Source organism: Lygodium microphyllum, chromosome 6 (genome assembly GCF_053477565.2).
Source record: "Lygodium microphyllum isolate KBCC chromosome 6, Lygodium_microphyllum_v1.1.10, whole genome shotgun sequence".
NCBI classification, from domain to species: domain Eukaryota; kingdom Viridiplantae; phylum Streptophyta; class Polypodiopsida; order Schizaeales; family Lygodiaceae; genus Lygodium; species Lygodium microphyllum.
In genome coordinates, this window is record NC_141140.1 from 63,275,350 (window position 1) to 63,287,991 (window position 12,642).

Below are 12,642 nucleotides of genomic sequence, written 5' to 3' on the forward strand. Positions count from 1 at the left end.
CAACATATAGAACAAACGAACAAACTCCACTCTTTCATTTTTTAATGTACTCCAGGTGATACCATGTGTCCTTACCAAATGATCCCCCAAGAAACGAACGTCTATCCTACGGCTTAGGATGCCTTTCCACACTCAAGCGTGGGTGATTATAATCGAAAACAGGTGCTATGCATCCAGTCTTTTTATTCTGATATCATGATCGACATGCACATGCAAAAGTGGATGATCCTAAAGTGCTCAAACATAATTTTAAATTAGAAACATGTGTTGTGCACAACCAGGCTTTCCAATGCATTTACTAACCCGTTGCGGCGATGTAAGGATAGCATCGAGACAACACTCGTGCTACTATCCTCTTAATTAAAATACAACAAACTCTATGTCATGATATGCATCAGAAAATTAGCAATAATCAACATGCAAATCGCACCATTCAAACATCCCAACCCCCTACATTTAGGTATTGCTTTCATTGTATAGGTGTAGAGGTTCATTTTGTCATGTTTTGATGTATGAAAAGTGATAAATCACAAACTTTGACAAGGAGATAGGGCAAACTGAGCCTAAACCTCATGCTTTGCCACTACCATACATCCACAAACAATCATTATATTTTTCCTTATTTTTGTAAGACGCATTTCTATTTTTTCCCTTATTTTTCTCATTTTCTTGATTTATTTGGTAATAAAATATGGTATTTTCTATTTTTTCTTGTTCCAATCACTTCAGCATACTAGTATTCGATTTATCTTCCATTTCCCCCCCATGGAAACACCTTTTACCCACTCGATACGAAAAAACTACGATTTTACCACTTAAAAACCGCATTTCAGGTTTACAGGAATTAAATAGAGCATGTAAATCATTGCAAAATCAAAATTTTCTGATAAATAGCAATTAATCATGATGCAACTAGCACTCACACAAATTTTCATCCAATAAGAACATAATTATCATCATAAACTATAAAAAATCCTTCATTTTCTTCATAAAAATGGTCATACCGTGTTTTTATGTAACCCGAGACGCCTTGAATGACTGCATAACCAACAGACCGAGCCTCCATTGCTCTCAATCCAATGCTGCCTATCAATCTTTAGCATCTCCATCAATCTCCATCACCGCTTCCTTCAATCCCCTTCCCGATTCCTCCTTCAAGATGGTGTACATGAATAGCCCATAGAGGGGAGAGAGAGGGAGGAGAGAGAAAGATTAGATTCTGATCTCTTCATCCAGACAGCCATATCTCACGTGAAGACTAGCGATATGATCATCCAAGAGGGAGAAGTTGATGCCCAATGTCTGTTGCATAGCTTATTTGCAGCCCACAATCATGATTTGGGAGGGGGGGATGGCGCATTTTTCGGCGCCTGTTGCTACCGCCATATCCATGCTTCCTCCACGTCTTTTGTATAAAAATTGGGCGGGGGGGGGGTTAAAAGTCCCAAAGGGCACCCCCCCTTTGGTCCTAAGTTTTGTCCACCCTTTCAAATCTTGGCTAATTTTTTGCCTCTTCCTCGTTTGGACTCCGTTTTAGCCTCTGAAAAATCCTGCGCATCCGTCTCGGCATCCGACACTGACTGGGAGCTCCTGGCATCCCGCACGGCAGTCTGTAAAATTATAAAAAATCCACAAGTGTCGCTCGGGCGCCTTTTAAAAGCCGTCTTTCACTTGGTGCTTAAAATCGTCCTAGCTTCAGCTCGCCGCCTTCGATGTTAAATATTTTTCCCCTAAATTCCAGATTTTTTGGCAAGTTTTAGGAACATCCCGGGCTCAGATCTCCACTCTCATTGAATTATTTTCTTTTAGCACATTTGTTCTTTTAGGTTTTTTTTTCCCCATACTCGGGCATGTAAAAAGAAGGGGACTGAGCGTAGTGACCCAAGGAGAACAGGGAATCGGCCTCAGGTCCTGTCTCAGTACCCAAGAACCTACCGAGCCCTCGCAAGGCGACACTTAATCCTTTTCTGACGTTCACTTTTATTTTCGCTCCAACCTTCCTTACTTTCTCCTTTTCCAACCAGACGCCACCCCTAGGAAGATAAGGCATCGGCCCCGGGTCTCTCGTCCCCAAGAACCTACCAGGCCCTCATAGATCCCCTTTTTACATACCTTTGTATATATTTATTTTCTTTGAGATATTCAGGGTCTCTTCCTCTATATCATCATCATTTTCCTTCGGTAGGCTTCTCTAACTGTCTCACAACTAACAAGACCTCCTAGAACGGCTGCCTAGCAGGCTAGCAGAATAGGGTCACTAGAACTGCCTTCTAAAACAGGTCTTTCGATGCCTGGCAATGTCCTTATAGGAGGCAATGACTACTTAGACCTCCCCCAGACATACCTAACCTAAACCTGGGACTTCATGCCTTGGATGCCGGTCCCCAACAAGAAAAGAAAATCCCCTACAAGAACACAGATACATATAACATAAAAACCACTCGTAAAAGAGAGATATCACCTGGATAGGGCCACGAGAAGTCTCCACCGACATAGGCTCCTTCCAAGCTCTTCTTTAAACCTATCTAGCACAGGACTAAAACAAGAAACCATTAACCGCACCTGTACTAAACAGAGAACTGGCTCTCTTGGCCTAATGAAATAAAGCATTTCACTACAAAGACTGATCGGCCCTCTTGGCCTAATGAAATAAAAAAGAATAGCACCTACACATCCCTCCCCAAAATAATACAGATATATAATAATATGCTCCTTTCCAAGGAGAAAAAATAGGGCTCACAACCTTAAGCTAAATGCATAAGATTATGACCCATCCCTCCTGCATATATAGCAAGAGATGTACGCATAACATGTTGTCTAATCAGCCTATGAGTCCAGGATAACAATGGTAGATGGGTCTCGACTACTCTTTGCATCACCCATATCAACCATCGTCTACCATATATTGCATGCTCTGATAATATTCCCCACAAGCGACTGGGTCCTGTCTCATTATTGATAGCAATATCCAAACTAGGACCACAGTTGAAGAAAAGGTCTTCTTCATAAGCAAGGTTTGCCAGTGAATCCGCAAACTGATTCTAGTAATGTGGAATCAGCTAAAGAGACACTCTCTGAAACTCCTCAAGTAGGGTCATGGCAATTCGATGATACATACAAAGGATGGGGTTCCGCACTGTGTATGTCCCATCTAGCTTATTCAAGATCAACTAGGAATCCCCTTTTACTAACAACTGCCGAATACCACCCTGCTTGGCAATATGCAATCCCATAATCAAGGCTTTATACTCCGCCATATTGTTAGTGAATCCTACCTCGAGATAAGAAACTAACTTCATCGTAACTCTACATCGGGGATCTGGAATTACTACTCCAACACTCCCTTTTTTATTAGGGTCCCTGGACGCTCCATCAAAATATAATGTGTACGTCCACAATGGGTTTACACAGCCTGCCATCACGAACTCCTCTACTGGTAATTATGATAGTCAAAATTTAACATGTTTAGAGGATGAACTGACGGCTCCATCCCACCTTCTTCATTAAACTCAACAGGGATACTTGTCAATATTCGTAAGCAGTGATGGCAGAAGACTTTGATCTCCCACACAAAGGTTCCGTCTTCTTGATCAATCACCTTGTGTCCTTTGCTCCACCAGATAAGTTTCCCTTGATGGTATCTTTGCTCCAGATATGGGTGCTTGAAATAAGGAATTAACCGCCCCATCAACCATCTTTAAGCTCTTTTGCAGGTCTCAAATCAGCCCCAACATGGACCTACAATGCATTTTTCCATGTTAGCATACTTAGAAATAATAAGGTTTAATCTTATTTTTAAATTCTACTCCCTGTAGATCAGCTAGTAGAGCCGTAGACCTATTTTTTCCTATCTTGACAATCTTATAGGGGCCATCCCATCTAGGTTCCAGCTTCCCTGGAAACAGCTCCCTACGCGCATCGTAGTACAGAACTAATTGCCCATTTTTAAAGGTATACTTCTTTGCTTTAAAGTCGTGCAACTACTTCATCTGACGTTTAGCTACCTCCTAGTGTAATAAGCTCTGCAATTTTAGCTCATCCAGGTGGGCTATGGTTGTGAAATGTTCCAAGAGGGCATCCTCATCTTCCAAAGACTGGTTAATTGCAAACCGTATGGTTGGCAACTCGATTTCAAGGGGTAACACACACTCTTCCCCATAAACTAATTTAAATGGAGTATGGCCGGTAGCTCACTTGAATATTGTATTGTACGCCCATACTGCCACATACAACTTCCTATCCCAGTCTCGTTTCTTCTCAAAGACTATTTTAGACAAGATACCCACAAGCTGCTTATTAGTACTTTTGACTTACCCGTTGGCTTGCGGATTATAGGGGGTCGTTTTATTATGCTTGATTTGCCAAGCTTCAGTCAACTCTTAATCACTTTATTCAAAAAGTGGGTTCCACGGTCTGACACTAGTTCCTTCGTTGGACCGAAACGGTAGATAATCTGCTCTAAGAGAAAACTTGCAGTCTCTTTTGCATTGTCCTGCCTCGTCACTCTCGCTTCTGACCATTTTGTGAAATAATCAGTTGCTACTATAATGTACCTCTTCTGAGTAGTAGACAACGAGGTGATAGGACCCACAAAGTCAATGCCCCACTTCTCAAATGGAAGGAGAGCCATAATAGGCATAAGTGGGCATTTTTTATTCTCTCTGCTGTCATGTCTTTGACAGGTATCACATCTCTTAACGTACTCAAAGAAATCTTGGAAGATGGATGGCCACCAATATCTAGCTCTTAAAGCTTTCTGTGCCGTCAACCGTCCAGCTAAGTGCCCTCCACACGCAGAGTCATGGCACTCTTCCAAGATGAAAGGAACCTCGTCAAGCATCACACATCGGCGATAGATATCATCAACACCCTGTCGATATAGTGTTCCTGCGATCAAGGAAAACCTGAAAGCCTGTTGTCTGATTTTTCTCTTTTCAAATTTTGATAAACCAGCTCTAGTCTCTCCCATTGATAAATAATGCGTGATAGCAGCATACCAAGATGGGATAGAAGCTGTATCAATTTTAAACATGTCTTCAATATCACTTCCTTTAGCCAGAGTCTCTTTCAGCTCCTTGAAATCCACAAGGCATTCCACAATTCCCTGCAACCTCAGTGGCTCGCTCTTAATCTCACAATCGAACTCTTGCAAAGTGATCAACCACTTTGCCAAATGATCAGGCGGTTACAGCTTTCATAAGCAATCTAAGCCCTTCCGCCTTCTTATAGAAAACTACCTTCTCATAGAGGATGCAGTGTCTAAATTTTTTAGTCGCAAAGACCATCACAAGGCACAACTTCTCCATGTAGGTGTAGTTAATTTCTGATATGCCCAATTTTTGACTAGCAAAAGCTATCGGATGATACCACTTTTTCTCCCAGATTTTGGCTAAACAGCAGCTGATACTGTGCATGGTAGCTATTGAAAATATGTAAAATACCTCGCCTCTTTTAGGTGCTTTTAAGACTCGTGCTTTTACTAGCTCCTGTTTCACATCCTCGAAAGCTACATTACAAGGATTTATCCATACAAATAGACAACTAAAGGATAATAAGCTCATTAATGGCAACGTCCTTTCTGCCAAGGCATTTATAAACCTTCAATAGTACCCTATCGATGACAAAAACTATGTACCTCTTTCGGAGTGCGTGGTGGACTCATAGCAACTATAACCTTGATCTTTTCAGGATCAGTTGCGATCCCTACTAAACTGACCACATAGCCTAGCAATAGCCCATAAGACACTCCAAAGACACACTTTCGTGTGTTAAGAGCGATACAAAATTGTCTGCAGCACTCAAAGCAATTTCTTAAGATAATCAACATCCTTTCCCTTACAGTGGCTGCCCCTAGGTCATCGATAAATACTTTCAACTCATCTGGGAAGATGTCGCCAAAGGTCTTGTCTACTGTTCGTTGCCATGATCCATGTGCATTGTACAATCCAAAGGCCATCACATGGTACGCAAAAGTACCAAAGACAGTAATGAAAGTTGTTTTCAACTTGTCCGCTTCTGCAATTGCCATCTGGTTTTATCCTGCAAAGCAATCCATAAACGAATATATTTCCCTACCCGCTAATTGATCAAAAATCTGGTCAATAAATAGCAACGGTTAGTAATCCTTAACCATCTGCTTATTCACCTCTCTAAAATCTACACATAGTCGGATTTGGTTGTTTTTCTTCTTCCTGATGACAACTGGTGAACACCATTCTCTGTGCTATACAGGGAAGATTAAACTAGCTTTCTGTAACTTCTGTAACTCCTCAAACAGCCTGTCCCTCAATTCAATAGGCATACGCCGTACTTTTTGACACACAGGATGACTGCCTTCTTTTACAGGAATAGTATGAACAGCCAGGCTGGGAGGAATGCCTCTCAGCTCATAACTCCAAGCAAAGATGTCGCGGAATTCTTGAATCAAGAACACATAGTCCTCCCTTTCTGCTGAACTCAGCATGGAACCTAATTGAATTGGCCGTGAATCATTCGACGTACCAAGGTCCAACTCAATCACATCCGCGTCTCTTATTCTATCTTGCAGCTCTATCGGCTCATGTAGGGTTATCTGATAAATATCCTCTGTAGTGGACCCCTCTCTAGATTCATCACTGGATGATGTCTCACTACCAAATGGATCATCTGCTATCTCTAATTCAGTAGAGGATAAAGGAGCTCTCTCACTCTGAGGAAACTCAGGGTAAGCATCGACTATTACTGGATTAGCACCTCTACCTAGAACCACTCGACCGGCGGGTATATCAACTTGACAGTCTGCTTGTAAGATCCAAGGCCTACCTAGCAAGAATCGATAACTAGGATGTCCTGCAAATCTTATTACCCTAAAGTCCAAGAAGCATTCTACACTTGCAACTATAACATGGACTTTAGTAACACAACCTTCTGGTTGCCTTAGACTATCATCAACCATTCTAAGAAGGGTGGAGCTATCTTTTTGGATGCCTAGACCCAATCTCTCCATCAACTCTGAACTCATGATATTGATGGAGGACCCAGTGTCTACGATAGCATGCTCCACTAATATTCCATCCACATATGCTCGAACCCTAGGGAAATTGTTTTCAACATGATCAAACCAATCTTCCCCTACTCGTGCTATGCCCAAAGGTTCTACACTATACCCAATACACATGATCTTCTTGAATTCCTTGCGTACTCCTAGAGATAATTTAATCAAGTGTAAGAGGTTTACATCTGGTTTGACTTCGCAAAGAGAACTTGCTAAATCAAAATCATGATAGCTCTCTTTTCTCACCAAACCATCCTTTCTTTTGTTCTCGGTACCAGGTTTGGTGCTTCTTTTTTAGCTCTCACCTTATTTCTTGGCACTTCCTCATCCTTCTTAGAATCGACTTTTCTGGCTTTAGAGGCCCCCCTTCCACGCCAGGATTCAAGACTTGTATCCCCTTATCCCCTTGCTTAGGGTTTTCCTCGATCGGTTTTACATTATCTTTATCACCCTCTTTAGCCTTTTGGCCTCTTGTCATGGCTCATGGGTTAGAGATTTCAGCGCCATTGACGCGTACAGCCTCGAAAAGGCTGACTCCATTGCCTTGTGGCAACTCCTCTATAGTGGTCTTTCCCCTTTGCAGTAATTGTCTTGGTCCATCATTTTGCTAGAGATTACTTCCTTACACTCTATGATTAACTGGACCTGGCTGTTTACTCCCTTGTTGGATGGAATAAATCTTACTCCAACAGGTAGCAGCTAAATGGTCCGACTTCCCACAAATATCACATTTAACATTTGGACAGTTTCTAGGGAAATGTTGTCCACCACACCACTTACAGTTGAATCTTGAGGGACCACCCTCTTCAGGGCCTCGACTCCCTATCAGATTCTGCTCCTTCTTTAGGAAATTGACGTCAATAGCTATTTGCCGATATTGTTCAGAAATCATGTCAGTGTAGTGCTTCATCATATCCTTAACTTCACCAAGGACATTAGAGGCACTCGACTCATAGCCTTGATCGTCTATCTGTCATTCCATTGGCCTAACAATTGGATTGGGCATTGGTTGTTGACTCGCAGGAACAACATTAGGGTTCGAAGCTTGGCCTTCAACATTTGGTGGAGCCAATTGACTAGCCATAGGCATAGTCACACTGGGAGGAGTTGGCAGCAAAGGTACATTTTGAACCATGCTTCCTCTCCCATTAGGATTATTCATAGGCATCCCTTGACTTCCATTTATCATGCCTCAGGTACTAGACCTGCATTAAGATTTTTTCGAGAGGAGTAGGCCGTTTGTAATCATGACTCTACTCCTTCTGCCCGCAATGATGGCAGTGTCTATATCAGCCAAAGCCACACTACTCAATCGTATCTAAATATTGAAATCCAATCCATGCAAGAAGATTGCAATTGGGCAGTCGGCGGAATGGGAATGTAAGTTTGTAACTTACGAAATACTTCCTTAAGCTTCTTGGCATAGGCTTTCACATTCTCATGGGAGCCTTGGCGCGTTACATTCAAAACACGCAACCAGTATTGGCCACCTCTTTCAGGGGCATACTCTCCTCGGAAAGCTGCATAAAATTGGTCAATTGTAGTTATGGTTCCAATCTCTATGCTATGATACTATACTGCAGCCCTTCCTTTTAATGTCATGTTAAAGAACATCATAGGATGTCCCTCATCTTGGATACGATATATAAACATTAATCTTTGGAATTCACAAAATCTGAAACTCCGCATCTTTTTCGGCTAACCCATTAAAAATAGGCAAAGGAACTCCTAAAGCTGGCAGATCTGCGGCATCCCTGCAGGAATTGCAATGGGTTGTGCCATGACGACAATCAGATTAACAATAGGAGTTTGGACTGATGGGATCATACCCCCACGGGTTGACTTGGTGGAAAAGAGGAAGAACTTGCACTTCCTCCTGCACCTAAAGGACTATGTGTAGCAGTTGGGTCACTAAGACCACTGCCTCTTATGCGTATCGGGCTACTCCTTTGAGGAAATAGCGACTTATGATCTCCAATCGCCGTCTATCCCTCTCAGCACATTCTGCTTTTTGTATTTCGGCTTGACGGTCCTTGTTAGAGGAGATAAACCAACTTTTTGGTCCCTAAAAACCCTAGATTCGAGAACCACCACTTGTTGGAAGCTCTTGGCAGACGCACCACTAATGGGACCTCAAACGGGCCGGCACTGGCTATGGCACTAACCAGACCTCATGCTCATAATAGACAAACACACCCTCACGGCCTCGCGGGCTAAGAGCGTTTATCTGTTGCTAAAGGACGAACTGTCCTAGAGCCTAATCTATGCGTTTATAGTTTTGTAGGCCAATGTTTCCCTTTCTATAAACTCCACAGAGGGAGAACCCTTGCACATTGGCAATAAATGCCACAATAATCACATACATGGGAGGCAACCTCTCGATGGAATCACCGCGGCCCCATTGCAGCTCTCCTACACATCGCAGGGATTAGCCCCTTGATGTGCTACTCAACATATAGAACAAATGAGCAAACTCCACTCTTTCACTTCGAAAATATTCTACAAAATAATCCTGCAAGAAACGAACGTTTATCCTACGGCTTAGGATGCGTTTCCACCCTCAAGCATGGGTCATTGTCATTGAAAACAGGTGCTATGCATCCAGTCCTTCTTATTCCAATACCATGGTTGACATGCACAAACTTTGACAAGGACATAGGGAAAACTGAGCCTAAACCTCATGCTTTGCCACTACCACACATCCACAAACAATCATTATATTTTTTCTTATTTTTGTAAGACGTATTTCTATTTTTTCCCTTATTTTCTGTAATTTCTTGATTTATTTGGTAATAAAATATGCTATTTTCTGATTTTTCTTGTTCCAATCACTTCAGCATACTAACATTAAATTTATCTTCCATTTATCCCCCATGGGAACACCTTTCACCCACCCGAAACGAAAAAACTACCATTTTACCGCTTAAAAACTGCATTTCGGGTTTACGGGAATTAAATAGAGCATGTAAATCATTGCAAAATCAAGATTTTCTGATAAAAATAATTAATCATGATACAACCAGCACACAAACAAATTTTCATCCAATAAGAACATAATTATAATCATAAACTATAAAAATTCCTTCATTTTCTTCATAAAAATGGTCATACCGTGTTTTTACGTAACCTGAGATGCCTTGAATGACTGCATAACTAGCAGATAGAGGCTCGATTGCTCTCAATCCAATGCTACCCATCAATCTTCAACATCTCCATCAATCTCCATCACCTCTTCCTTCAATCCCCTTCTCGATTCCTCCTTCAAGATGATGCACATGAACAACCCATAGAGGGGAGAGAGAGGGAGGAGAGAGAAAGAATAGATTTTGATCTCTTCATCCAAATAGCCATATCTCGAGAGAAGACCAGCGATATGATCAGCCAAGAGGGAGAAGTTGGTGCCCAATGTCTATTGCATAGCTTATTTGCAGCCCAAAATCATGATTTGAGGGGGGGATGGTGCATTTTTCGGCACCTGTTCCTGCCGCCATATCCATGCTTCCTCCACGTTTTTCGCATAAAAATTGAGGGGGGGGTTAAATTTTAGCCACATCCCGGGCTCAAAACTCTGCTTTCACCCTCCCCCCTGACAGTACGTTGGGGAGAGAGAGAGAGGCAGTGAAGTGGGGAAAGGGGGGGCATGCAGCCCAGGTGGCGACGGACAGTAGCACCCCCCCCCTTATAAAGACCACCCCTCCTCCTCGTCAAGCATAGGCTCCCCCCCCCGGTTTGCTGCAGGTGCCACCCCAGCCCATCATCCTCTCTAGTGGCCCCCCCAGCATCCTATCCAGTGGCCCCCCCAGCATCCACAAGTCCCCCCCTTCAGCGCTAGACGATGCCCCCCCTGGTGATCGTTGTTAAGAAGGAGTGGGAGAGAGAAGAGAAATGGAAGAGAAGAGAGGAGAAGGAGAAGGAAGAGGGAAAGAAGAGAAGGAGGGAGAGAGAGAGAGGAAGAAGAAGAAGAAGAAGAAGAAGAGGTAGGAGGAAGTGACAGAGAAGAAGAGAAGAAGGAGAGGAAGAAGGAGAAGAAGAGGAAGAGGGAAGGAGGAGAAGAAGAAGAAGAGGTAGAAGGAGGAGAGGGAGAAGAAGAGAAGGAGAAGAAGAAGAAGAGGAGAAGGAGAAAAAGGAGAGAGAAGAAGAAGAGGAAGGGAGAAGAAGAAGAGTAAGGGAAAAAGAAGAGAGAGAAGAGGGAGAGAGAAGGAGGAGAAGAAGGAGAGGAGGGGAAGAGGGAAGAGAGAGAAGAGGAAAAGAAGAAGAGAAGGAGAGAGAGTGGGAAGGAGAAGAAGAAGAAGCGGTAGAAGGAGGAGAGGGAGAGAAGGAGAGAACGAGAACAAGAAGAAGAGGAGAAAGAGAAGAAGGAAGAGGGAGAGAGAGGAGAAGAAGAAGAGGAAGGGAGAAGAAGAAGAGTAAGGGAGAAAAAGAAGAGAGAGAAGTGGGAGAGAGAAGGAGGAGAAGAAGGAGAGAAGGAGGAGAAGAGGGAACGAGGGAACGAAGAAGAGAAGGAGAGAGAGAAGAGAGGAAGGGAAGGAGAAGAGGGAAGGGAGAAGAAGAAGAAGAAGAGGAAGGAGAGAGAGAAACAAGGAGAAGTGAAGAGGAAGAAGAGAGAGAGAGAGTGGAGGAAGAGAGGGGAAGAGAGTTGGAGAGTGAAGACGGTTCGAGGAGCCACACTCAAGCCACCCCCTCATTGGCAAAGGATCCCTGGCCCACGACCTTTCCCTCCCGAACTGGTCACCTTGAAGGCCGCTAAGGCCCGGACTATCCAGACCCCGAGTAGAAATGGCTCCCAAGAAGAAAATCGCGGGAAGCATAGATGCCAAAGCTACTGTTGGTACCGGCAATGCGGGAGCGGAGCGACCAATGCAATAAATGCCCCTATGAACATGAATCGAGATCAGGTTCTTTAAGCGTTATAGTTAATTTATTTCTCATGAAAGAAATGAAGGGGATTAGCTACGTGCATGGAACATGGATGGGTCTTAGGTGCTAGGTTGCATGCGCGAAATGATAGAGTATGGAGTTTGCATAAGTTTATATGCATGAAACGATAGCTTTTACACGCATAAAATGATATTGTTTTCACATTATTTCACATAAAATAATATCTTTTAAACCAGTTCAGTGCATGAATAGTCATTTAGAATTCATGCTTCGCGATCATGACTAAAGGAAACACATGAAATGATAGTTTTTGATGGATACAAACCTAGACCTTCATGAGATCCAGTGCATCAAGAATTAGTATAAGTTCCTGCGAATTGTTTTATCGATCATGCTGTGGACTATCGCAAATGGATACACTCCTAGCTTAATTGAAGCTGGTGACCTAACCCTAAAAGGATTGTTGACCCAAGTTATGCTTGGTTGTTTCAAAAGGTTGTAAAAGTGTTTTGATACATCCAAGTTAATTCTGATTGTGCATGCAATGGGATGCGATGCCTTGAAGCAAGAGGTTGTGCATTCAACTGTTTATTAATGTGGTTTTGGATGTTAACACAAGTGGGGATGTGTTTGATGATTGCATGGCCGGGTCTGAGATGACTGATTGCCATGGAAACAAAAGGGATGTTTTCCCTAGTGATTGTTTTAAGCTGGGTACTTCAGCTGTGGTT